Genomic DNA, 25,703 nt, shown 5'->3' with positions numbered 1-25,703 from the left:
CCAAAAGATGTGAATGGAGATGCCGGGGATTGAACCCAGGGCCTCACACATGCAAAGCGTGCGCTCTACCACTGAGCTACATCCCCTGGCCTGATGCTGCCCCTGCCTCTGTCTCTCAGGAGGTTCATTGCCCAATACTGTGGAAACAGTATGTAGCGACAAGGCAGTGTGCAATAACAACGCATTTTCGGGGAACTGCACAAGTTGCCAGTGATTAAAAGCAGGAAGTTTTCAACAGCTCCAACGTTGCTTAAACGCCTTCTCAGAGGCATAGATTTCATGGAACAACTGCAGAAGAAAAGCAGTATGGGCAGGAGTGTAAAAGCCAAAAGTGGAAATAGTGCTTGGAAAAATGAGCACAGATGGCACGAGACAGCAGAGAAATGACTGTCCCGCAAAGATGCTTACCGAGAAAAAGGAGTGAATGCTCTTGCTACTCCCATAAACAATATCGGCCATCTTGTTTTTTGTTAAAACATGTCTATTCAAGAGGCGCCTGCTCGTTTCTTTCATCAGCTTCAGGTGCTACACCAAATTGTTAGCGCTATGATGATTCAAAATCCAAACTTTACAAACTGTCTGTAATGCGACAATAAGATTTCTCCAAAAAAAGAAATAAATGAAACGGTTGTACGTTTGAAAGTGTTGGCTATGGTAGAAGCTACTGCGTGAAAAGACATACAGATGCTCTTGCTTGACGCCCGTACCTGCCATAAGCCAACAGTGCACTTGTCAAGTGAGCAGCAATTCCAAAGGCCAATGTGTTTTAAAAGGAAGCCTTTCAACGGAAGATCTGCGTAAATTTCTACACGGTGAGGGACAGCAATGGAGATGCCGGGGATTGAACCCGGGCCTCACACATGCAAAGCGTGCGCTCTACCACTGAGCTACAACCCCACACAAGATACAGTTTGCTGGGGGCCAGAAACATTTTTGAAAAGCGACCCAGAAGGTGTGCGCATTAAGCAGATAAGTAGTTTGTGAATTTTGGGGCTTTTTAACCAGGGGCAGAGAAGGCGGTGATGGATTGAAGCTCATTGTGCTTTACATATCAAACAAGATTTGCTGTTCTTTTGACTTGAGGAATTGATTATATTGACCGTCGGTGAAAACCAGGGGCGGACTGGCCATAAGACCCACCGGGAGAAATCCTGGTGGGGCCGGTGAAAAAATAAAAACACATGAAACTCACCTCTCCGACGCCCCGACGCTGCGGCCCAGCTTGCTCCAGTCCGGCCATGGTGACAGCTCCGTACGGGCCGGCGTCGCACAGACCATGACGTCGGCAAGCGTCTGACTTCATGGTCTGTGCGACGCCGGCCCGTACGGAGCTGTCACCGCGGCCGGACTGGATCAAGTAGGGGCGCAGCGTCGGGGCGTCAGAGAGGTGAGTTTCATGTGTTTTTATTTTTATGTACTGGGTTGGGCTGGCTGTATACCGGGGGCTGCTGTATACAGGGGGCTGCTGTATACAGGGGGCTGCTGTATAAAGGGGTGACCGACTGGCTGTATTCACTGGGGCAGGGGCTGTCATCTGTATACACTGGGGCAGGGGCTGTCAGCTGTATACACTGGGGCAGGGGCTGGCAGCTGTATACACTGGGGCAGGGGCTGGCAGCTGTATACACTGGGGCAGGGGCTGGCAGCTGTATACACTGGGGCAGGGGCTGGCAGCTGTATACACTGGGGCAGGGGTTGGCAGCTGTATACACTGGGGCAGGGGCTGGCAGCTGTATACACTGGGGTAGGGGCTGGCAGCTGTATACACTGGGGCAGGGGCTGGCAGCTGTATACACTGGGGCAGAGGCTGGCAGCTGTATACACTGGGGCAGGGGCTGGCAGCTGTATACACTGGGGCAGGGGCTGTCTGGCTATATACACTGGGGCAGGGGCTGTCTGGCTATATACACCGGGGCAGGGGCTGTCTGGCTATATACACTGGGGCAGGGGCTGTCTGGCTATATACACCGGGGCAGGGGCTGTCTGGCTATATACACTGGGGCAGGGGCTGTCTGGCTATATACACCGGGGCAGGGGCTGTCTGGCTATATACACCGGGGCAGGGGCTGTCTGGCTATACATAGGGGGCAGTATTATAGTAGTTATATTCCTTTACATAGGGGGCAGTATTATAGTAGTTATATTCTTGTACATAGGAGGCAGTATTATAGTAGTTATATTCTTGTACATAGGGGGCAGTATTATAGTAGTTATATTCTTGTACATAGGGGGGCAGTATTATAGTAGTTATATTCTTGTACATAGAGGGCAGTATTATAGTAGTTATATTCTTGTACATAGGGGGCAGTATTATAGTAGTTATATTCTTGTACATAGGGGGCAGTATTATAGTAGTTATATTCTTGTACATAGGGGGGGCAGTATTATAGTAGTTATATTCTTGTACATAGGGGGGCAGTGTTATAGTAGTTATATTCTTGTACATAGGGGGGCAGTATTATAGAAGTTATATTCTTGTACATAGGGGGCAGTATTATAGTAGTTATATTCCTGTACATAGGGGGCAGTATTATAGTAGTTATATTCTTGTACATAGGGGGCAGTATTATAGTAGTTATATTCTTGTACATAGGGGGCAGTATTATAGTAGTTATATTCTTGTACATAGGGGGCAGTATTATAGTAGTTATATTCTTGTACATAGGGGGGTAGTATTATAGTAGTTATATTCTTGTACACAGGGGGCAGTATTATAGTAGTTATATTACTGTACATAGGGGGCAGTATTATAGTAGTTATATTCCTGTACATAGGGGGCAGTATTATAGTAGTTATATTCTTGTACATAGGGGGCAGTGTTATAGTAGTTATATTCTTGTACATAGGGGGCAATATTATAGTAGTTATATTCTTGTACATAGGGGGCAGTATTATAGTAGTTATATTCTTGTACATAGGGGGGCAGTGTTATAGTAGTTATATTCTTGTACATAGGGGAGCAGTGTTATAGTAGTTATATTCTTGTACATAGGGGGGCAGTATTATAGAAGTTATATTCTTGTACATAGGGGGCAGTATTATAGTAGTTATATTCCTGTACATAGGGGGCAGTATTATAGTAGTTATATTCTTGTACATAGGGGGCAGTATTATAGTAGTTATATTCTTGTACATAGGGGGCAGTATTATAGTAGTTATATTCTTGTACATAGGGGGCAGTATTATAGTAGTTATATTCTTGTACATAGGGGGCAGTATTATAGTAGTTATATTCTTGTACATAGGGGGCAGTATTATAGTAGTTATATTCTTGTACATAGGGGGCAGTATTATAGTAGTTATATTCTTGTACATAGGGGGGTAGTATTATAGTAGTTATATTCTTGTACACAGGGGGCAGTATTATAGTAGTTATATTACTGTAAATAGGGTGCAGTATTATAGTAGTTATATTCCTGTACATAAGGGGCAGTATTATAGTAGTTATATTCCTGTACATAGGGGGCAGTATTATTGTAGTTATATTCCTGTACATAGGGGGCAGTATTATAGTAGTTATATCTCTATACATAGGGGGCAGTATTATAGTAGTTATATTATATTCCTGTACATAGGGGGCAGTATTATAGTAGTTATATCCCTGTACATAGGGGGCAGTATTATAGTAGTTATATCCCTGTACATAGGGGGCAGTATTATAGTAGTTATATTGCTGTACATAGGGGGCAGTATTATAGTAGTTATATTCTTGTACATAGGAGGCAGTATTATTGTAGTTATATTCTTGTACATAGGGGGCAGTATTATAGTAGTTATATTCTTGTACATAGGGGGCAGTACTATGGTAATTACATTCTTGTTTATCAGAGAAGGTATTGTAGTATGTTTTTAGTGTACATATATGGCAGTATTAACCTCTTAACGCTCAGCGTCCGATATATCGGACGCTGAGCGCAGTGACTTAGCGCTCAGCGTCCGATATATCGGACGCTGAGCTGATGCCGGTTCAGCTCAAGATCTGAGCCGAACCGGCATCGGGAAAGACGGGGTGCCGGCTGTAACTAATAGCCGGCACCCCAGTGTAACACCCGCGATCGGAGTTGTCTCCGATCGCGGGTGCTTAACCCGTTAAATGCCGCGGTCAGCGCGACCGCGGCATCTAACATGTATCTGGGGGATCTTTCCCCCACGATCGGCCCCCCCGAACCGTTTTCGGGGTGCGCCGATCGTTGCTATAGTAACTCTGGGGTCCGATCTGGACCCCAGAGTTACCTGCAAGAATTGCCAGTAAGATGGCGTCTGTGACGTCATCTTACTGGCACAGTGCCAGCCTATGCAAGTGTATAGGCTGACACTGATAATACTCTGCAATACATGAGTATTGCAGAATATTATCATGAAGAAGCAATCAGATGATTGCTTCTTCATGTCCCATGGTATAAAAGTGAAAAAGTAAAAAAAAAAGTTATTCAATAAAAAAATAAAGTCATAAATCACTAAAAATGCCCCAAACCCCCAAAACATATAAAGAGACATATAACTAAAAAAAAAGTCTAAATCATAACACAAACCCCACATATATAGTATCACCGCGTCCGTAACAACCCGTAGAATAAAAGTAAATCATTATTGAACCCGCACGATAAACGCCGTAAAAAAAAACTGTTATAAACCCTCCAAAAATTATGATTTTTACCTTTTCAATCCCACAAAAAATGCTATAAAATGTGATCAAAAAACCATATGTACTGCGACATGATACTGGTGCAATGTACAACATGTCCCGCAAAAAACAAGCCATCAACCAGCTCCGTAGCCAAAAAAGTAACAACGTTATGCCACTTGGAAGACGGCAATACATAAATGATAGATTTTTCCCCACATTAGGGTTTTGTTTGACAAATTTAGTAAAACGTAAGAAAATATATTCATGTTTGGTATCCCCGTAATCGTATCGACCCATAGAATAAAGATAACATGATTATTAGTCTATACGGTGAACACCAAAAAAAAAAGAAGTAAAAAATCCAGTACAGAATTGATGCTTTTCTACTCCTGTCCTCAAAAAACGTTCCTAAATTTTCAACAATAGGTGATACAAACCCCAAAATGGTAACATTGGAAAAAGCATCTCATCCCGCAAAAAAAATGGCATCACATGGCCCCAATAACGAAAAAGCGAAAATTTTATAGCCTTCAAAAGGGGCCAATGAGGAAACTAAAATCCTGGCAGCTGCAGCGCCCTCCTTCCCTTCTGCACCTCGCTGTGCCCCCATAACACAAGTCACAGCCACATGTGGGGGGTCTTTGTACTCAGGAGAAATTGCAGAACAAATTGTATGGTGGGTTTTCTCTTTTTATCTTTTGGAAATGTGTAAATTTTAGGGCTAAATGAACGTATAAGGGAACAATATGACCATTCTAAATTTCACCTCCATTTTGATTCAATTACTATGAAGATCTCAATCTTCGTAAAAGCTGTTTCTGATAGCTTGAGGGGTGCAGATTTGAAAATGGGTTGGTTATATAGGGGGTTTTGATGCTAAATATGTAAAATTTCATTCCAAACTGTATTTATCCCCAAAATAGTCAATTCTGAAAATCCGGAAAAGCGATATTCTATTTGCAAGCCGCGTGACATCAAAATAAATTATCCAGACATTTCAGAAATTATGAAAATGTAAAGTAGACAAATGGGAAATGTTATTCAGCAACTTATTTAGGTGGTAAATCGATCTGCCTGAAAACGCAATGATTTTGAATTTCGAAAATGGCAAATTTTTCCAAAAATTTATCATATTTTCTTTTTTTTTGTAAATAAATGCAAAACTTATCAGCCAAAATTTACCACTAAAATGAAGTACAACATGTGGGGAAAAAACAATCTCAGAATCGCTTTGATAAGTAACAGTGTTCAAAAGTTATAACCGTATAAAGAGACGCAAGTCAGAATCCAAAAAATCGGGCTGAGCCTTAAGCTACAAAATGGCTGTGTCCTTAAGGGGTTAAGTTGTGTGCTCTTAAAATAGAAGCATTATTCCTCTATAAAGGAGGCAGTACGAGTCTTTCTCTGTGGTGTACATGTTGATTTAGACCATCTATACAGTTTTTATGGAGTTTAGTAACTCCACCAACATCACAAGGCCACGCCTACTTGTTTTGACCCCGCCCACAGAATGGGGCCACTTTAAATTCCCAGTCCGCCCCTGGTGAAAACACATTGAAGTGTTGGGCCGATGGGAAACAGAATGGTTTTCTTCAGGTATCCAAAAGATGTGAATGGAGATGCCGGGGATTGAACCCGGGGCCTCACACATGCAAAGCGTGCGCTCTACCACTGAGCTACATCCCCTAGCCTGATGCTGCCCCTGCCTCTGTCTCTCAGGAGGTTCATTGCCCAATACTGTGGAAACTGCACAAGTTGCCAGTGATTAAAAGCAGGAAGTTTTCAACAGCTCCAACGTTGCTTAAACGCCTTCTTAGAGGCATAGATTTCACGGAACAACTGCAGAAGAAAAGCTTGTTTTTTGTTAAAACATGTCTATTCAAGAGGCGCCTGCTCGTTTCTTTCATCAGCTTCAGGTGCTACACCAAATTGTTAGCGCTATGATGATTCAAAATCCAAACTTTACAAACTGTCTGTAATGCGACAATAAGATTTCTCCAAAAAAAGAAATAAATGAAACGGTTGTACGTTTGAAAGTGTTGGCTATGGTAGAAGCTACTGCGTGAAAAGACATACAGATGCTCTTGCTTGACGCCCGTTCCTGCCATAAGCCAACAGTGCACTTGTCAAGTGAGCAGCAATTCCAAAGGCCAATGTGTTTTAAAAGGAAGCCTTTCAACGGAAGATCTGCGTAAATTTCTACACGGTGAGGGACAGCAAGTGATTTAAACTAGGTGCACAAAATCCACCAATGGAGATGCCGGGGATTGAACCCGGGGCCTCACACATGCGAAGCGTGCGCTCTACCACTGAGCTACATCCCCACACAAGATACTGTTTGCTGGGGGCCAGAAACATTTTTGAAAAGCGACCCAGAAGGTGTGCGCATTAAGCAGATAAGTAGTTTGTGAATTTTGGGGCTTTTTAACCAGGGGCAGAGAAGGCGGTGATGGATTGAAGCTCATTGTGCTTTACATATCAAACAAGATTTGCTGTTCTTTTGACTTGAGGAATGGATTATATTGACCGTCGGTGGAAACACATTGAAGTGTTGGGCCGATGGGAAACAGAATGGTTTTCTTCAGGTATCCAAAAGATGTGAATGGAGATGCCGGGGATTGAACCCGGGGCCTCACACATGCAAAGCGTGCGCTCCACCACTGAGCTACATCCCCTGGCCTGATGCTGCCCCTGCCTCTGTCTCTCAGGAGGTTCATTGCCCAATACTGTGGAAACAGTATGTAGCGACAAGGCAGTGTGCAATAACAACGCTTTTTCAGGGAACTGCACAAGTTGCCAGTGATTAAAAGCAGGAAGTTTTCAACAGCTCCAACGTTGCTTAAACGCCTTCTTAGAGGCATAGATTTCATGGAACAACTGCAGAAGAAAAGCAGTATGGGCAGGAGTGTAAAAGCCAAAAGTGGAAATAGTGCTTGGAAAAATGAGCACAGATGGCACGAGACAGCAGAGAAATGACTGTCCCGCAAAGATGCTTACCGAGAAAAAGGAGTGAATGCTCTTGCTACTCCCATAAACAATATCGGCCATCTTGTTTTTTGTTAAAACATGTCTATTCAAGAGGCGCCTGCTCGTTTCTTTCATCAGCTTCAGGTGCTACACCAAATTGTTAGCGCTATGATGATTCAAAATCCAAACTTTACAAACTGTCTGTAATGCGACAATAAGATTTCTCCAAAAAAAGAAATAAATGAAACGGTTGTACGTTTGAAAGTGTTGGCTATGGTAGAAGCTACTGCGTGAAAAGACATACAGATGCTCTTGCTTGACGCCCGTACCTGCCATAAGCCAACAGTGCACTTGTCAAGTGAGCAGCAATTCCAAAGGCCAATGTGTTTTAAAAGGAAGCCTTTCAACGGAAGATCTGCGTAAATTTCTACACGGTGAGGGACAGCAAGTGATTTAAACTAGGTGCACAAAATCCACCAATGGAGATGCCGGGGATTGAACCCGGGGCCTCACACATGCGAAGCGTGCGCTCTACCACTGAGCTACATCCCCACACAAGGTACTGTTTGCTGGGGGCCAGAAACATTTTTGAAAAGCGACCCAGAAGGTGTGCGCATTAAGCAGATAAGTAGTTTGTGAATTTTGGGGCTTTTTAACCAGGGGCAGAGAAGGCGGTGATGGATTGAAGCTCATTGTGCTTTACATATCAAACAAGATTTGCTGTTCTTTTGACTTGAGGAATGGATTATATTGACCGTCTGTGGAAACACATTGAAGTGTTGGGCCGATGGGAAACAGAATGGTTTTCTTCAGGTATCCAAAAGATGTGAATGGAGATCCCGGGGATTGAACCCGGGGCCTCACACATGCAAAGCGTGCGCTCTACCACTGAGCTACATCCCCTGGCCTGATGCTGCCCCTGCCTCTGTCTCTCAGGAGGTTCATTGCCCAATACTGTGGAAACAGTATGTAGCGACAAGGCAGTGTGCAATAACAACGCATTTTCGGGGAACTGCACAAGTTGCCAGTGATTAAAAGCAGGAAGTTTTCAACAGCTCCAACGTTGCTTAAACGCCTTCTTAGAGGCATAGACTTCATGGAACAACTGCAGAAGAAAAGCAGTATGGGCAGGAGTGTAAAAGCCAAAAGTGGAAATAGTGCTTGGAAAAATGAGCACAGATGGCACGAGACAGCAGAGAAATGACTGTCCCGCAAAGATGCTTACCGAGAAAAAGGAGTGAATGCTCTTGCTACTCCCATAAACAATATCGGCCATCTTGTTTTTTGTTAAAACATGTCTATTCAAGAGGCGCCTGCTCGTTTCTTTCATCAGCTTCAGGTGCTACACCAAATTGTTAGCGCTATGATGATTCAAAATCCAAACTTTACAAACTGTCTGTAATGCGACAATAAGATTTCTCCAAAAAAAGAAATAAATGAAACGGTTGTACGTTTGAAAGTGTTGGCTATGGTAGAAGCTACTGCGTGAAAAGACATACAGATGCTCTTGCTTGACGCCCGTACCTGCCATAAGCCAACAGTGCACTTGTCAAGTGAACAGCAATTCCAAAGGCCAATGTGTTTTAAAAGGAAGCCTTTCAACGGAAGATCTGCGTAAATTTCTACACGGTGAGGGACAGCAAGTGATTTAAACTAGGTGCACAAAATTCACCAATGGAGATGCCGGGGATTGAACACGGGGCCTCACAGATGCGAAGCGTGCGCTCTACCACTGAGCTACATCCCCACACAAGATACTGTTTGCTGGGGGCCAGAAACATTTTTGAAAAGCGACCCAGAAGGTGTGCGCATTAAGCAGATAAGTAGTTTGTGAATTTTGGGGCTTTTTAACCAGGGGCAGAGAAGGCGGTGATGGATTGAAGCTCATTGTGCTTTACATATCAAACAAGATTTGCTGTTCTTTTGACTTGAGGAATGGATTATATTGACCGTCTGTGGAAACACATTGAAGTGTTGGGCCGATGGGAAACAGAATGGTTTTCTTCAGGTATCCAAAAGATGTGAATGGAGATCCCGGGGATTGAACCCGGGGCCTCACACATGCAAAGCGTGCGCTCTACCACTGAGCTACATCTCCTGGCCTGATGCTGCCCCTGCCTCTGTCTCTCAGGAGGTTCATTGCCCAATACTGTGGAAACAGTATGTAGCGACAAGGCAGTGTGCAATAACAACGCATTTTCGGGGAACTGCACAAGTTGCCAGTGATTAAAAGCAGGAAGTTTTCAACAGCTCCAACGTTGCTTAAACGCCTTCTTAGAGGCATAGACTTCATGGAACAACTGCAGAAGAAAAGCAGTATGGGCAGGAGTGTAAAAGCCAAAAGTGGAAATAGTGCTTGGAAAAATGAGCACAGATGGCACGAGACAGCAGAGAAATGACTGTCCCGCAAAGATGCTTACCGAGAAAAAGGAGTGAATGCTCTTGCTACTCCCATAAACAATATCGGCCATCTTGTTTTTTGTTAAAACATGTCTATTCAAGAGGCGCCTGCTCGTTTCTTTCATCAGCTTCAGGTGCTACACCAAATTGTTAGCGCTATGATGATTCAAAATCCAAACTTTACAAACTGTCTGTAATGCGACAATAAGATTTCTCCAAAAAAAGAAATAAATGAAACGGTTGTACGTTTGAAAGTGTTGGCTATGGTAGAAGCTACTGCGTGAAAAGACATACAGATGCTCTTGCTTGACGCCCGTACCTGCCATAAGCCAACAGTGCACTTGTCAAGTGAGCAGCAATTCCAAAGGCCAATGTGTTTTAAAAGGAAGCCTTTCAACGGAAGATCTGCGTAAATTTCTACACGGTGAGGGACAGCAAGTGATTTAAACTAGGTGCACAAAATCCACCAATGGAGATGCCGGGGATTGAACACGGGGCCTCACACATGCGAAGCATGCGCTCTACCACTGAGCTACTTCCCCACACAAGATACTGCTTGCTGGGGGCCAGAAACATTTTTGAAAAGCGACCCAGAAGGTGTGCGCATTAAGCAGATAAGTAGTTTGTGAATTTTGGGGCTTTTTAACTAGGGGCAGAGAAGGCGGTGATGGATTGAAGCTCATTGTGCTTTACATATCAAACAAGATTTGCTGTTCTTTTGACTTGAGGAATGGATTATATTGACCGTCGGTGGAAACCCATTGAAGTGTTGGGCCGATGGGAAACAGAATGGTTTTCTTCAGGTATCCAAAAGATGTGAATGGAGATCCCGGGGATTGAATCCGGGGCCTCACACATGCAAAGCGTGCGCTCTACCACTGAGCTACATCCCCTGGCCTGATGCTGCCCCTGCCTCTGTCTCTCAGGAGGTTCATTGCCCAATACTGTGGAAACAGTATGTAGCGACAAGGCAGTGTGCAATAACAACGCATTTTCGGGGAACTGCACAAGTTGCCAGTGATTAAAAGCAGGAAGTTTTCAACAGCTCCAACGTTGCTTAAACGCCTTCTTAGAGGCATAGACTTCATGGAACAACTGCAGAAGAAAAGCAGTATGGGCAGGAGTGTAAAAGCCAAAAGTGGAAATAGTGCTTGGAAAAATGAGCACAGATGGCACGAGACAGCAGAGAAATGACTGTCCCGCAAAGATGCTTACCGAGAAAAAGGAGTGAATGCTCTTGCTACTCCCATAAACAATATCGGCCATCTTGTTTTTTGTTAAAACATGTCTATTCAAGAGGCGCCTGCTCGTTTCTTTCATCAGCTTCAGGTGCTACACCAAATTGTTAGCGCTATGATGATTCAAAATCCAAACTTTACAAACTGTCTGTAATGCGACAATAAGATTTCTCCAAAAAAAGAAATAAATGAAACGGTTGTACGTTTGAAAGTGTTGGCTATGGTAGAAGCTACTGCGTGAAAAGACATACAGATGCTCTTGCTTGACGCCCGTACCTGCCATAAGCCAACAGTGCACTTGTCAAGTGAACAGCAATTCCAAAGGCCAATGTGTTTTAAAAGGAAGCCTTTCAACGGAAGATCTGCGTAAATTTCTACACGGTGAGGGACAGCAAGTGATTTAAACTAGGTGCACAAAATTCACCAATGGAGATGCCGGGGATTGAACACGGGGCCTCACAGATGCGAAGCGTGCGCTCTACCACTGAGCTACATCCCCACACAAGATAATGTTTGCTGGGGGCCAGAAACATTTTTGAAAAGCGACCCAGAAGGTGTGCGCATTAAGCAGATAAGTAGTTTGTGAATTTTGGGGCTTTTTAACCAGGGGCAGAGAAGGCGGTGATGGATTGAAGCTCATTGTGCTTTACATATCAAACAAGATTTGCTGTTCTTTTGACTTGAGGAATGGATTATATTGACCGTCGGTGGAAACACATTGAAGTGTTGGGCCGATGGGAAACAGAATGGTTTTCTTCAGGTATCCAAAAGATGTAAATGGAGATCCCGGGGATTGAACCCGGGGCCTCACACATGCAAAGCGTGCGCTCTACCACTGAGCTACATCCCCTGGCCTGATGCTGCCCCTGCCTCTGTCTCTCAGGAGGTTCATTGCCCAATACTGTGGAAACAGTATGTAGCGACAAGGCAGTGTGCAATAACAACGCATTTTCAGGGAACTGCACAAGTTGCCAGTGATTAAAAGCAGGAAGTTTTCAACAGCTCCAACGTTGCTTAAACGCCTTCTTAGAGGCATAGACTTCATGGAACAACTGCAGAAGAAAAGCAGTATGGGCAGGAGTGTAAAAGCCAAAAGTGGAAATAGTGCTTGGAAAAATGAGCACAGATGGCACGAGACAGCAGAGAAATGACTGTCCCGCAAAGATGCTTACCGAGAAAAAGGAGTGAATGCTCTTGCTACTCCCATAAACAATATCGGCCATCTTGTTTTTTGTTAAAACATGTCTATTCAAGAGGCGCCTGCTCGTTTCTTTCATCAGCTTCAGGTGCTACACCAAATTGTTAGCGCTATGATGATTCAAAATCCAAACTTTACAAACTGTCTGTAATGCGACAATAAGATTTCTCCAAAAAAAGAAATAAATGAAACGGTTGTACGTTTGAAAGTGTTGGCTATGGTAGAAGCTACTGCGTGAAAAGACATACAGATGCTCTTGCTTGACGCCCGTACCTGCCATAAGCCAACAGTGCACTTGTCAAGTGAGCAGCAATTCCAAAGGCCAATGTGTTTTAAAAGGAAGCCTTTCAACGGAAGATCTGCGTAAATTTCTACACGGTGAGGGACAGCAAGTGATTTAAACTAGGTGCACAAAATCCACCAATGGAGATGCCGGGGATTGAAAACGGGGCCTCACACATGCGAAGCGTGCGCTCTACCACTGAGCTACTTCCCCACACAAGATACTGCTTGCTGGGGGCCAGAAACATTTTTGAAAAGCGACCCAGAAGGTGTGCGCATTAAGCAGATAAGTAGTTTGTGAATTTTGGGGCTTTTTAAGTAGGGGCAGAGAAGGCGGTGATGGATTGAAGCTCATTGTGCTTTACATATCAAACAAGATTTGCTGTTCTTTTGACTTGAGGAATGGATTATATTGACCGTCGGTGGAAACCCATTGAAGTGTTGGGCCGATGGGAAACAGAATGGTTTTCTTCAGGTATCCAAAAGATGTGAATGGAGATGCCGGGGATTGAACCCAGGGCCTCACACATGCAAAGCTTGCGCTCTACCACTGAGCTACACCCCCTGGCCTGATGCTGCCCCTGCCTCTGTCTCTCAGGAGGTTCATTGCCCAATAATGTGGAAACAGTATGTAGCGACAAGGCAGTGTGCAATAACAACGCATTTTCGGGGAACTGCACAAGTTGCCAGTGATTAAAAGCAGGAAGTTTTCAACAGCTCCAACGTTGCTTAAACGCCTTCTTAGAGGCATAGATTTCACGGAACAACTGCAGAAGAAAAGCAGTATGGGCAGGAGTGTAAAAGCCAAAAGTGGAAATAGTGCTTGGAAAAATGAGCACAGATGGCACGAGACAGCAGAGAAATGACTGTCCCGCAAAGATGCTTACCGAGAAAAAGGAGTGAATGCTCTTGCTACTCCCATAAACAATATCGGCCATCTTGTTTTTTGTTAAAACATGTCTATTCAAGAGGCGCCTGCTCGTTTCTTTCATCAGCTTCAGGTGCTACACCAAATTTTTAGCGCTATGATGATTCAAAATCCAAACTTTACAAACTGTCTGTAATGCGACAATAAGATTTCTCCAAAAAAAGAAATAAATGAAACGGTTGTACGTTTGAAAGTGTTGGCTATGGTAGAAGCTACTGCGTGAAAAGACATACAGATGCTCTTGCTTGACGCCCGTACCTGCCATAAGCCAACAGTGCACTTGTCAAGTGAGCAGCAATTCCAAAGGCCAATGTGTTTTAAAAGGAAGCCTTTCAACGGAAGATCTGCGTAAATTTCTACACGGTGAGGGACAGCAAGTGATTTAAACTAGGTGCACAAAATTCACCAATGGAGATGCCGGGGATTGAACACGGGGCCTCACAGATGCGAAGCGTGCGCTCTACCACTGAGCTACATCCCCACACAAGATACTCTTTGCTGGGGGCCAGAAACATTTTTGAAAAGCGACCCAGAAGGGGTGCACATTAAGCAGATAAGTAGTTTGTGAATTTTGGGGCTTTTTAACCAGGGGCAGAGAAGGCGGTGATGGATTGAAGCTCATTGTGCTTTACATATCAAACAAGATTTGCTGTTCTTTTGACTTGAGGAATGGATTATATTGACCGTCGGTGGAAACACATTGAAGTGTTGGGACGATGGGAAACAGAATGGTTTTCTTCAGGTATCCAAAAGATGTGAATGGAGATGCCGGGGATTGAACCCGGGGCCTCACACATGCAAAGCGTGCGCTCTACCACTGAGCTACATCCCCTGGCCTGATGCTGCCCCTGCCTCTGTCTCTCAGGAGGTTCATTGCCCAATACTGTGGAAACAGTATGTAGCGACAAGGCAGTGTGCAATAACAACGCATTTTCGGGGAACTGCACAAGTTGCCAGTGATTAAAAGCAGGAAGCTTTCAACAGCTCCAACGTTGCTTAAACGCCTTCTTAGAGGCATAGATTTCATGGAACAACTGCAGAAGAAAAGCAGTATGGGCAGGAGTGTAAAAGCCAAAAGTGGAAATAGTGCTTGGAAAAATGAGCACAGATGGCACGAGACAGCAGAGAAATGACTGTCCCGCAAAGATGCTTACCGAGAAAAAGGAGTGAATGCTCTTGCTACTCCCATAAACAATATCGGCCATCTTGTTTTTTGTTAAAACATGTCTATTCAAGAGGCGCCTGCTCGTTTCTTTCATCAGCTTCAGGTGCTACACCAAATTGTTAGCGCTATGATGATTCAAAATCCAAACTTTACAAACTGTCTGTAATGCGACAATAAGATTTCTCCAAAAAAAGAAATAAATGAAACGGTTGTACGTTTGAAAGTGTTGGCTATGGTAGAAGCTACTGCGTGAAAAGACATACAGATGCTCTTGCTTGACGCCCGTACCTGCCATAAGCCAACAGAAAAAACTATCACAAAGATACTTTTGTGAAATCAGCTCACCCTCTCCGTTCGAACAATCCTCTTAGTCTTGACTCTGGACACTCCAGCACGGACAAACCTCGGTCACAGGTGCGGGCAGCATTAGACAGGAAAAAGAACTATTTCCAGCTGGACATCAGACGTCAGTTTTAGGATAAAAAGTAGCAAAATTTTATTTGAAATCCATTAAAAAGGGTACAATGATACATGACACAGCATAAGGAATAAAAAATAGCATCAAAGCTTACGCGTTTCGGTGATTAAACCTTATCCATAGCTTCTGCACAACTTTCTGCAGTCTGGCTATTTAACCCTGCCCTTTCAATCCCATGGATCTCTGGGTAAGGTTTTTTTTAACCCTTTCCATGATTTTTTGTATAAAGCGTAAAGCGTAAAGTGTAAACATAAAATGTAAACATAAAGTGTAAACATACATAGAAGAAACTTTACATGTTTAAAAACAAGGAAAAACAGGTGGTAATTATCACCTTAGTACCTGCAAGAAAAAGTGTAACTTTTCATTGTTTTTCTATCAAAGAAGCAAAAAAGAGAGGTTGTATTACGTGGGGAGGATTATAGGATATTAGAAACAATATTTTATATTTATTATATATTTTATTTTATAAGTTAGCAATTTTTAGCAAAAATGAATCAAATCTTGTTTCTTATTTAATCCAAAAGGGATTAGCCAGACTGCAGAAAGTTGTGCAGAAGCTATGAATAAGGTTTAATCACCGAAACGCGTAAGCTTTGATGCTATTTTTTATTCCTTATGCTGTGTCATGTATCATTGTACCCTTTTTAATGGATTTCAAATAAAATTTTGCTACTTTTTATCCTAAAACTGACGTCTGATGTCCAGCTGGAAATTGTTCTTTTTCCTGTCTAATGCTGCCCGCACCTGTGACCGAGGTTTGTCCGTGCTGGAGTGTCCAGAGTCAAGACTAAGAGGATTGTTCGAACGGAGAGGGTGAGCTGATTTCACAAAAGTATCTTTGTGATAGTTTTTTCTGTGTGTATATGGAGGTCTAATCGTGCACACCCTCCGTTTCTTACCAGTTTTTTTGACACAGCATAATGGAAGGAACATCTGAGGAAGCTAAAAACAATTGCTTAGCCGATATTACGGATTGCTCGGATAGAGTTACCAAGGCTGCTAGTATTTTTGAATATAATACTTCCGAACATCAGAGTTCCAATGTTCTTAACACCTATATGTACCAGCTTGAAATGCTTTTAATCAAAGAAGTGAAAATCTGGTGGGACTCCACAACTTTAAAGTCCTATGTGGAGAAAAACATGATACCACGAGGTTTACGTCTGAGAAAATTTCCAACTACGGAATATACGCCTGAGTTCACACAACAATGGAATGCAGTTTTATCTGAATGCTCGCTAAAACTCATGCACCTCATTATCAAAGAGGAAGAATCAGCACTTGCTCAAATTAGGACACAAATTAAAGAAATGCAAGATTCAATACATCCTTTATCCAATTCTCCTGACTTCCAAACAATGGACTTGAAACTGAAAAACAATATTACAAAAGTTGAAGACTCTATAATGAAAACTAAACAAAGTAAGTTTCAACGAGATGCACAGGACTACGCTACCAATCAAGTGTATGTCCGCAAACGCATCAATTATGGAAGATCACATAAACAAACTAAATCCATTCTTAAAAATAAAAATGCACAGAAAAAAATGAGAAGTGATAGTCGTGTGAGTTTCACTGATACAGAGACTTCTATTGCCACAACATCTGATGACTTATCTGACTCCTCAGCTTCTTCACTTGCATCTACAAGCGGAACTCAGTCGGAGTCTGAGAAAAAACTAAGAAAAAGAAAAAACAAAAAACCAAAAAACGTAGAAGGGGAGGCAGGAAGCACCGATCCCGCCTCCAAAAAATACATTCTCAGGAACCAGAAGTGAAGCAAGATCTCATTTACAATTTATCGAGCTACATTTTAAGTCCTCAACAAAGTGCCTTACTGTCTAAAGGTTTAGGTTTTTCACCCAGCAATAATTTCAATATATTTCATACTATCCTAGATGTAAATAAATTTATTAGAAATTTAACTCTGCGAAAACATTTTTTTGAATGTCCAGAGGGTGATAAGACCTATTCTAAGGACTGTGGTAATACCGGGATGCTAAGCCTAAACAAAGATATGAACACTTTTGAAGACCAATATCACCTCTCGACATTGCGCCAACTTCAGTCTGAAGAATATGATATAGTGGACTTGAACCAATCTTTCCGAACTTCCAACTCTTTGTTCTACCCCATTAACTCAAGATCCACCACAATGGATATTTTCCAAGAACAGGTGGAACGAGATTTGATTGAACTAAAAGAAGTTACCACTCAGCACCAGAAATATAATATTTCAAACCAGGAACGGAAAGCCATAAAAGAAATTAAAATGAACTCTGATCTTCTAGTCCGCTCTGCAGACAAGGGGGTGCGATAGTTCTCCTTAATGCCGGACTGTATAAAAAATTAAATTTAGAGATGTTGAGTGATGAAAAAACATATCTAAAATTACAATCAAATCCTACTATTGAATTTCAAATGTTGTTAAGGAAACTGTTGGATGAGGTATTAAATATGGGTGCAATATCCCAGAAAATATCAGATTACCTGTATGTCAAATTTCCCGTTACCCCAGTCTTTCACTCATTGCTGAAGATACATAAGGAGGTCTTCCCCCCTCCCCTCCGCCCCATTGTGGCGGGTATCGGATCTCTGAGTGAAAGATTGGGGGAGTGGGTTGACCACCACCTTCAGCCACTGGTTGCTTCCCTTCCTGGCCTATTGAAAGATACTAAACATACTATTTCTTTACTTGACGGTATACCATGGAGACGGAGCTCCATGTGGCTGTCGTGTGACGTGGTAGCATTATACCCATCTTTAGACCATGAAATTGCATTACAATGCCTGACTTACTGGTTGGATAAATATAGCATGTATTCACTTGCAGTAAAAGAGTTTATAGTAGAAGCAGTTAACTTTCTCTTGAAAAGAAATTATTTTTCATTTGATGACAGCTATTTTTTACAGAGATGCGGTGCATCGATGGGGGGCAGATGTTCTCCATCATTAGCAAATTTGTACATGGCCAGATGGGAAGAACTTTATCTGTTTTCTGGGGCGAATCCTTTTCTCTCCCATATCAGGTGGTACGGCCGTTATATTGACGACCAGCTCCTGATATGGGAGGGAACTGTATTGGATGCAGAAAATTTTGTCAAATATCTGAATTCTAACTACATGAATTTAAAATTCACATTTAATTTACAGGCTAAAACCATCAATTTCTTGGATATCAGCTTAACTGGTACCAATACTGTAGTTCAAATTTCCCCATATGTCAAACCAACGGCATCTAATACCACCCTACTAGCTAGTTCATGCCACCCCAATCATGTTATAAAGAATATCCCTACAGGAGAACTTATCCGCACTAAAAGGAATTGTTCCACATCCTCCCTGTATAAAACAGAGGAGAAAAAGGTTTGGGACAAATTAAAGAAGAGAAAATATCCGGAGTGGATGTTAAAAAGGGCTTCTCATATAGTCCATAATATCCCCCGTTCAGATTTGATTAACATGAATAAAAACAAAAAATCCAAACACAAAAAACAACAACCAATAGTGTTTACTACAACCTACAGTGTTCAGTACAAAGAAATTGAAAAAATTATATATAAAAATCTACCCATCCTGCATACTGATCACGTACTGTCCAAAATTATGCACAACAATATAAAATGTGTAGCTAAAAAGGCTCCGAATCTCAGTAATTTACTGTCACCAAGCCTATATCAATCAAGTCCAGGCCATACCACATGGCTCAGCACTAAAGGCTTCTTCAAATGTGGAGCAGACCGTTGTAAGTGCTGCAGGTATGCGATCCAAAGCAAATTTTTCTCCTCGTACTCTAACGATGCACAACAAGAAATAAAACAATTCATAAACTGTAATACATCATTTGTAATTTATCAGATACAATGCATTTCATGTGGATTAGATTACATAGGCTGTACTACGAACAATCTTAAAACCCGCATTCGTCGACATCTCTCTGATGTCAGTTCAGACAGTGCGGTTAACATTTCCGCAGTATCTAGACATGTTAGGGAACATCATGCCGGAGACTGCAGTGTCCTCAGATGCAGGGGTATTGAAAAAGTAATGAAACCTAAGCGAGGGGGAGATCTTAGGAGGATCCTTTTAAATCGAGAAACGTACTGGATTTTCTCTCTAAAAACTAGGGTCCCTTTTGGATTAAATAAGAAACAAGATTTGATTCATTTTTGCTAAAAATTGCTAACTTATAAAATAAAATATATAATAAATATAAAATATTGTTTCTAATATCCTATAATCCTCCCCACGTAATACAACCTCTCTTTTTTGCTTCTTTGATAGAAAAACAATGAAAAGTTACACTTTTTCTTGCAGGTACTAAGGTGATAATTACCACCTGTTTTTCCTTGTTTTTAAACATGTAAAGTTTCTTCTATGTATGTTTACACTTTATGTTTACATTTTATGTTTACACTTTACGCTTTACGCTTTATACAAAAAATCATGGAAAGGGTTAAAAAAAACCTTACCCAGAGATCCATGGGATTGAAAGGGCAGGGTTAAATAGCCAGACTGCAGAAAGTTGTGCAGAAGCTATGAATAAGGTTTAATCACCGAAACGCGTAAGCTTTGATGCTATTTTTTATTCCTTATGCTGTGTCATGTATCATTGTACCCTTTTTAATGGATTTCAAATAAAATTTTGCTACTTTTTATCCTAAAACTGACGTCTGATGTCCAGCTGGAAATAGTTCTTTTTCCTGCCATAAGCCAACAGTGCACTTGTCAAGTGAGCAGCAATTCCAAAGGCCAATGTGTTTTAAAAGGAAGCCTTTCAATGGAAAATCTGCGTAAATTTCTACACGGTGAGGGACAGCAAGTGATTTAAACTAGGTGCACAAAATCCACCAATGGAGATGCCGGGGATTGAACCCGGGGCCTCACACATGCAAAGCGTGCGCTCTACCACTGAGCTACATCCCCTGGCCTGACGCTGCCCCTGCCTCTGTCTCTCAGGAGGTTCATTGCCCAATACTGTGGAAACAGTATGTAGCGACAAGGCAGTGTGCAATAACAATGCATTTTCAGGGAACTGCACAAGTTGCCAGTGATTAAAAGCAGGAAGTTTTCAACAGCTCCAACGTTGCTTAAACGCCTTCTTAGAGGCATAGATTTCACGGAACAACTGCAGAAGAAAAGCAGTATGGGCAGGAGTGTAAAAGCCAAAAGTGGAAATAGTGCTTGGAAAAATGAGCACAGATGGCACGAGACAGCAGAGAAATGACTGTCCCGCAAAGATGCTTACCGAGAAAAAGGAGTGAATGCTCTTGCTACTCCCATAAACAATATCGGCCATCTTGTTTTTTGTTAAAACATGTCTATTCAAGAGGCGCCTGCTCGTTTCTTTCATCAGCTTCAGGTGCTACACCAAATTGTTAGCGCTATGATGATTCAAAATCCAAACTTTACAAACTGTCTGTAATGCGACAATAAGATTTCTCCAAAAAAAGAAATAAATGAAACGGTTGTACGTTTGAAAGTGTTGGCTATGGTAGAAGCTACTGCGTGAAAAGACATACAGATGCTCTTGCTTGACGCCCGTACCTGCCATAAGCCAACAGTGCACTTGTCAAGTGAGCAGCAATTCCAAAGGCCAATGTGTTTTAAAAGGAAGCCTTTCAACGGAAGATCTGCGTAAATTTCTACACGGTGAGGGACAGCAAGTGATTTAAACTAGGTGCACAAAATCCACCAATGGAGATGCCGGGGATTGAACCCGGGGCCTCACACATGCGAAGCGTGCGCTCTACCACTGAGCTACATCCCCACACAAGGTACTGTTTGCTGGGGGCCAGAAACATTTTTGAAAAGCGACCCAGAAGGTGTGCGCATTAAGCAGATAAGTAGTTTGTGAATTTTGGGGCTTTTTAACCAGGGGCAGAGAAGGCGGTGATGGATTGAAGCTCATTGTGCTTTACATATCAAACAAGATTTGCTGTTCTTTTGACTTGAGGAATGGATTATATTGACCGTCGGTGGAAACACATTGAAGTGTTGGGCCGATGGGAAACAGAATGGTTTTCTTCTGGTATCCAAAAGATGTGAATGGAGATGCCGGGGATTGAACCCGGGGCCTCACACATGCAAAGCGTAAGCTCTACCACTGAGCTACATCCCCTGGCCTGATGCTGCCCCTGCCTCTGTTTCTCAGGAGGTTCATTGCCCAATACTGTGGAAACAGTATGTAGCGACAAGGCAGTGTGCAATAACAACGCATTTTCAGGGAACTGCACAAGTTGCCAGTGATTAAAAGCAGGAAGTTTTCAACAGCTCCAACGTTGCTTAAACGCCTTCTTAGAGGCATAGATTTCACGGAACAACTGCAGAAGAAAAGCAGTATGGGCAGGAGTGTAAAAGCCAAAAGTGGAAATAGTGCTTGGAAAAATGAGCACAGATGGCACGAGACAGCAGAGAAATGACTGTCCCGCAAAGATGCTTACCGAGAAAACGGAGTGAATGCTCTTGCTACTCCCATAAACAATATCGGCCATCTTGTTTTTTGTTAAAACATGTCTATTCAAGAGGCGCCTGCTCGTTTCTTTCATCAGCTTCAGGTGCTACACCAAATTGTTAGCGCTATGATGATTCAAAATCCAAACTTTACAAACTGTCTGTAATGCGACAATAAGATTTCTCCAAAAAAAGAAATAAATGAAACGGTTGTACGTTTGAAAGTGTTGGCTATGGTAGAAGCTACTGCGTGAAAAGACATACAGATGCTCTTGCTTGAAGCCCGTACCTGCCATAAGCCAACAGTGCACTTGTCAAGTGATCAGCAATTCCAAAGGCCAATGTGTTTTAAAAGGAAGCCTTTCAACGGAAGATCTGCGTAAATTTCTACACGGTGAGGGACAGCAAGTGATTTAAACTAGGTGCACAAAATCCACCAATGGAGATGCCGGGGATTGAACCCGGGGCCTCACACATGCGAAGCGTGCGCTCTACCACTGAGCTACATCCCCACACCAGGTACTGTTTGCTGGGGGCCAGAAACATTTTTGAAAAGCGACCCAGAAGGTGTGCGCATTAAGCAGATAAGTAGTTTGTGAATTTTGGGGCTTTTTAACCAGGGGCAGAGAAGGCGGTGATGGATTGAAGCTCATTGTGCTTTACATATCAAACAAGATTTGCTGTTCTTTTGACTTGAGGAATGGATTATATTGACCGTCGGTGGAAACACATTGAAGTGTTGGGCCGATGGGAAACAGAATGGTTTTCTTCAGGTATCCAAAAGATGTGAATGGAGATGCCGGGGATTGAACCCGGGGCCTCACACATGCAAAGCGTGCGCTCTACCACTGAGCTACATCCCCTGGCCTGATGCTGCCCCTGCCTCTGTCTCTCAGGAGGTTCATTGCCCAATACTGTGGAAACAGTATGTAGCGACAAGGCAGTGTGCAATAACAACGCATTTTCAGGGAACTGCACAAGTTGCCAGTGATTAAAAGCAGGAAGTTTTCAACAGCTCCAACGTTGCTTAAACGCCTTCTTAGAGGCATAGATTTCACGGAACAACTGCAGAAGAAAAGCAGTATGGGCAGGAGTGTAAAAGCCAAAAGTGGAAATAGTGCTTGGAAAAATGAGCACAGATGGCACGAGACAGCAGAGAAATGACTGTCCCGCAAAGATGCTTACCGAGAAAAAGGAGTGAATGCTCTTGCTACTCCCATAAACAATATCGGCCATCTTGTTTTTTGTTAAAACATGTCTATTCAAGAGGCGCCTGCTCGTTTCTTTCATCAGCTTCAGGTGCTACACCAAATTGTTAGCGCTATGATGATTCAAAATCCAAACTTTACAAACTGTCTGTAATGCGACAATAAGATTTCTCCAAAAAAAGAAATAAATGAAACGGTTGTACATTTGAAAGTGTTGGCTATGGTAGAAGCTACTGCGTGAAAAGACATACAGATGCTCTTGCCTGACGCCCGTACCTGCCATAAGCCAACAGTGCACTTGTGAAGTGAGCAGCAATTCCAAAGGCCAATGTGTTTTAAAAGGAAGCCTTTCAATGGAAGATCTGCGTAAATTTCTACACGGTGAGGGACAGCAAGTGATATAAACTAGGTGCACAAAATCCACCAATGGAGATGCCAGGGATTGAACCCGGGGCCTCACACATGCGAAGCGTGCGCTCTACCACTGAGCTACATCCCCACACAAGGTACTGTTTGCTGGGGGCCAGAAACATTTTTGAAAAGCGACCCAGAAGGTGTGCGCATTAAGCAGATAAGTAGTTTGTGAATTTTGGGGCTTTTTAACCAGGGGCAGAGAAGGCGGTGATGGATTGAAGCTCATTGTGCTTTACATATCAAACAAGATTTGCTGTTCTTTTGACTTGAGGAATGGATTATATTGACCGTCGGTGGAAACACATTGAAGTGTTGGGCCGATGGGAAACAGAATGGTTTTCTTCAGGTATCCAAAAGATGTGAATGGAGATGCCGGGGATTGAACCCGGGGCCTCACACATGCAAAGCGTGCGCTCTACCACTGAGCTACATCCCCTGGCCTGATGCTGCCCCTGCCTCTGTCTCTCAGGAGGTTCATTGCCCAATACTGTGGAAACAGTATGTAGCGACAAGGCAGTGTGCAATAACAACGCATTTTCAGGGAACTGCACAAGTTGCCAGTGATTAACCCCTTCGCGCTCCGCGGCGGATATATCCGCCACGGAGCGCAGTGACTTAGCGCTCAGTGGCGGATATATCCGCCACGGCTCCTATGCCGGCTCGGCTCTGGATCAGAGCCGAACCGGCATCGGGAAACACGGGGTGCCGGCTGTAACTAATAGCCGGCACCCCAGTGTAACACCCGCGATCGGAGTTGTCTCCGATCGCGGGTGCTTAACCCGTTAGATGCCGCGGTCATCGCGACCGCGGCATCTAACAAGTATCTGGGGGGTCTTTCCCCCACGATCGGCCCCCCCGAACCGTTTTCGGGGGGCGCCGATCGTTGCTATAGTAACTCTGGGGTCCGATCTGGACCCCAGAGTTACTAGCAAGAATTGCCAGTAAGATGGCGTCTGTGACGTCATCTTACTGGCAAAGTGCCAGCCTATGCAAGTGCATAGGCTGACACTGATAATACTCTGCAATACATGAGTATTGCAGAATATTATCATGAAGAAGCAATCAGAAGATTGCTTCTTCATGTCCCATGGTATAAAAGTGAAAAAGTAAAAAAAAAAGTTATTCAATAAAAAAATAAAGTCATAAATCACTAAAAATGCCCCAAACCCCCAAAACATATAAAGAGACATATAACTCAAAAAAAAAGTCTAAATCATAACACAAACCCCACATATATAGTATCACCGCGTCCGTAACAACCCGTAGAATAAAAGTAAATCATTATTGAACCCCCACGATAAACGCCGTAAAAAAAAACTGTTATAAACCCTCCAAAAATTATGATTTTTACCTTTTCAATCCCACAAAAAATGATATAAAATGCGACCAAAAAACCATATGTACTCAGACATGATACTGGTGCAAAGTACAACATGTCCCGCAAAAAATAAGCCATCAACCAGCTCCGTAGCCAAAAACGTAACAAAGTTATGCCACTTGGAAGATGGCAATACAAAAATTATAGATTTTTCCCCACATTAGGGTTTTGTTTGACAAATTTAGTAAAACGTAAGAAAATATATTCATGTCTGGTATCCCCGTAATCGTATCAACCCATAGAATAAAGATAACATGACTATTAGGCTATACGGTGAACACCAAAAAAAAAAAAGTAAAAAATCCAGTACAGAATTGATGCTTTTCTACTCCTGCCCTCAAAAAAAGTTCCTAAATTTTCAACAATAGGTGATACCAACCCCAAAATGGTAACAATGGAAAAAGCATCTCATCCCGCAAAAAAAATGCCGTCACATGGCCCCAATAACGAAAAAGCGAAAATTTTATAGCCTTCAAAAGGGGCCAATGAGGAAACTAAATTCCTGGCAGCTGCAGCGCCCTCCTTCCCTTCTGCGCCTCGCTGTGCCCCCATAAAACAAGTAACGGCCACATGTGGGGGGTCTTTGTACTCAGGAGAAATTGCAGAACAAATTGTATGGTGGGTTTTCTCTTTTTATATTTTGGAAATGTGTAAATTTTGGTGCTAAATGAACGTATAAGGGAACAATATGACCATTCTAAATTTCACCTCCATTTTGATTCAATTACTATGAAGATCTCAAGGGGTTAACAATCTTCGTAAAAGCTGTTTCTGATATCTTGAGGGGTGCAGATTTGAAAATGGGTTGGTTATATAGGGGGTTTTGATGCTAAATATGTAAAATTTCATTCAAAACTGTATTTATCCCCAAAATAGTCAATTCTGAAAATCCGGAAAAGCGATATTCTATTTGCAAGCCGCGTGACATCAAAATAAATTATCCAGATATTTCAGAAATTATGAA

At 42.6% G+C, this 25,703-nt stretch overlaps 23 non-coding genes across 23 annotated transcripts; all 23 read right to left on the bottom strand.

The window, feature by feature from the left end:
• Nucleotides 1–14: 14 nt before the first annotated feature.
• Nucleotides 15–86, bottom strand: TRNAA-UGC (transfer RNA alanine (anticodon UGC)). Its single transcript has one exon. It is a non-coding gene; the product is annotated as a tRNA-Ala (tRNA).
• Nucleotides 87–826: 740 nt separating this feature from the next.
• TRNAA-UGC (transfer RNA alanine (anticodon UGC)) lies at nucleotides 827–897 on the bottom strand. The gene has a single exon. It is a non-coding gene; the product is annotated as a tRNA-Ala (tRNA).
• A 5,344-nt stretch (nucleotides 898–6,241) lies between these two features.
• Nucleotides 6,242–6,313, bottom strand: TRNAA-UGC (transfer RNA alanine (anticodon UGC)). The gene has a single exon. It is a non-coding gene; the product is annotated as a tRNA-Ala (tRNA).
• A 566-nt stretch (nucleotides 6,314–6,879) lies between these two features.
• On the bottom strand, nucleotides 6,880–6,951 carry TRNAA-CGC (transfer RNA alanine (anticodon CGC)). The gene has a single exon. It is a non-coding gene; the product is annotated as a tRNA-Ala (tRNA).
• Nucleotides 6,952–7,230: 279 nt separating this feature from the next.
• Nucleotides 7,231–7,302, bottom strand: TRNAA-UGC (transfer RNA alanine (anticodon UGC)). The gene has a single exon. It is a non-coding gene; the product is annotated as a tRNA-Ala (tRNA).
• A 772-nt stretch (nucleotides 7,303–8,074) lies between these two features.
• TRNAA-CGC (transfer RNA alanine (anticodon CGC)) lies at nucleotides 8,075–8,146 on the bottom strand. Its single transcript has one exon. It is a non-coding gene; the product is annotated as a tRNA-Ala (tRNA).
• A 279-nt stretch (nucleotides 8,147–8,425) lies between these two features.
• On the bottom strand, nucleotides 8,426–8,497 carry TRNAA-UGC (transfer RNA alanine (anticodon UGC)). Its single transcript has one exon. It is a non-coding gene; the product is annotated as a tRNA-Ala (tRNA).
• A 772-nt stretch (nucleotides 8,498–9,269) lies between these two features.
• Nucleotides 9,270–9,341, bottom strand: TRNAA-CGC (transfer RNA alanine (anticodon CGC)). Its single transcript has one exon. It is a non-coding gene; the product is annotated as a tRNA-Ala (tRNA).
• A 279-nt stretch (nucleotides 9,342–9,620) lies between these two features.
• TRNAA-UGC (transfer RNA alanine (anticodon UGC)) lies at nucleotides 9,621–9,692 on the bottom strand. The gene has a single exon. It is a non-coding gene; the product is annotated as a tRNA-Ala (tRNA).
• Nucleotides 9,693–10,464: 772 nt separating this feature from the next.
• On the bottom strand, nucleotides 10,465–10,536 carry TRNAA-CGC (transfer RNA alanine (anticodon CGC)). Its single transcript has one exon. It is a non-coding gene; the product is annotated as a tRNA-Ala (tRNA).
• A 279-nt stretch (nucleotides 10,537–10,815) lies between these two features.
• TRNAA-UGC (transfer RNA alanine (anticodon UGC)) lies at nucleotides 10,816–10,887 on the bottom strand. The gene has a single exon. It is a non-coding gene; the product is annotated as a tRNA-Ala (tRNA).
• A 772-nt stretch (nucleotides 10,888–11,659) lies between these two features.
• On the bottom strand, nucleotides 11,660–11,731 carry TRNAA-CGC (transfer RNA alanine (anticodon CGC)). The gene has a single exon. It is a non-coding gene; the product is annotated as a tRNA-Ala (tRNA).
• Nucleotides 11,732–12,010: 279 nt separating this feature from the next.
• Nucleotides 12,011–12,082, bottom strand: TRNAA-UGC (transfer RNA alanine (anticodon UGC)). The gene has a single exon. It is a non-coding gene; the product is annotated as a tRNA-Ala (tRNA).
• Nucleotides 12,083–13,205: 1,123 nt separating this feature from the next.
• TRNAA-UGC (transfer RNA alanine (anticodon UGC)) lies at nucleotides 13,206–13,277 on the bottom strand. The gene has a single exon. It is a non-coding gene; the product is annotated as a tRNA-Ala (tRNA).
• A 772-nt stretch (nucleotides 13,278–14,049) lies between these two features.
• TRNAA-CGC (transfer RNA alanine (anticodon CGC)) lies at nucleotides 14,050–14,121 on the bottom strand. The gene has a single exon. It is a non-coding gene; the product is annotated as a tRNA-Ala (tRNA).
• A 279-nt stretch (nucleotides 14,122–14,400) lies between these two features.
• On the bottom strand, nucleotides 14,401–14,472 carry TRNAA-UGC (transfer RNA alanine (anticodon UGC)). Its single transcript has one exon. It is a non-coding gene; the product is annotated as a tRNA-Ala (tRNA).
• Nucleotides 14,473–20,140: 5,668 nt separating this feature from the next.
• TRNAA-UGC (transfer RNA alanine (anticodon UGC)) lies at nucleotides 20,141–20,212 on the bottom strand. Its single transcript has one exon. It is a non-coding gene; the product is annotated as a tRNA-Ala (tRNA).
• A 772-nt stretch (nucleotides 20,213–20,984) lies between these two features.
• On the bottom strand, nucleotides 20,985–21,056 carry TRNAA-CGC (transfer RNA alanine (anticodon CGC)). Its single transcript has one exon. It is a non-coding gene; the product is annotated as a tRNA-Ala (tRNA).
• A 279-nt stretch (nucleotides 21,057–21,335) lies between these two features.
• On the bottom strand, nucleotides 21,336–21,407 carry TRNAA-UGC (transfer RNA alanine (anticodon UGC)). Its single transcript has one exon. It is a non-coding gene; the product is annotated as a tRNA-Ala (tRNA).
• A 772-nt stretch (nucleotides 21,408–22,179) lies between these two features.
• On the bottom strand, nucleotides 22,180–22,251 carry TRNAA-CGC (transfer RNA alanine (anticodon CGC)). The gene has a single exon. It is a non-coding gene; the product is annotated as a tRNA-Ala (tRNA).
• Nucleotides 22,252–22,530: 279 nt separating this feature from the next.
• Nucleotides 22,531–22,602, bottom strand: TRNAA-UGC (transfer RNA alanine (anticodon UGC)). Its single transcript has one exon. It is a non-coding gene; the product is annotated as a tRNA-Ala (tRNA).
• A 772-nt stretch (nucleotides 22,603–23,374) lies between these two features.
• TRNAA-CGC (transfer RNA alanine (anticodon CGC)) lies at nucleotides 23,375–23,446 on the bottom strand. Its single transcript has one exon. It is a non-coding gene; the product is annotated as a tRNA-Ala (tRNA).
• A 279-nt stretch (nucleotides 23,447–23,725) lies between these two features.
• TRNAA-UGC (transfer RNA alanine (anticodon UGC)) lies at nucleotides 23,726–23,797 on the bottom strand. Its single transcript has one exon. It is a non-coding gene; the product is annotated as a tRNA-Ala (tRNA).
• Nucleotides 23,798–25,703: the final 1,906 nt, after the last annotated feature.

This window comes from Engystomops pustulosus, chromosome 1, assembly GCF_040894005.1.
Source record: "Engystomops pustulosus chromosome 1, aEngPut4.maternal, whole genome shotgun sequence".
NCBI lineage: Eukaryota > Metazoa > Chordata > Amphibia > Anura > Leptodactylidae > Engystomops > Engystomops pustulosus.
Note: the sequence above shows the minus strand (reverse complement) of the source record. Positions and strands in the feature narration are given on the sequence as shown.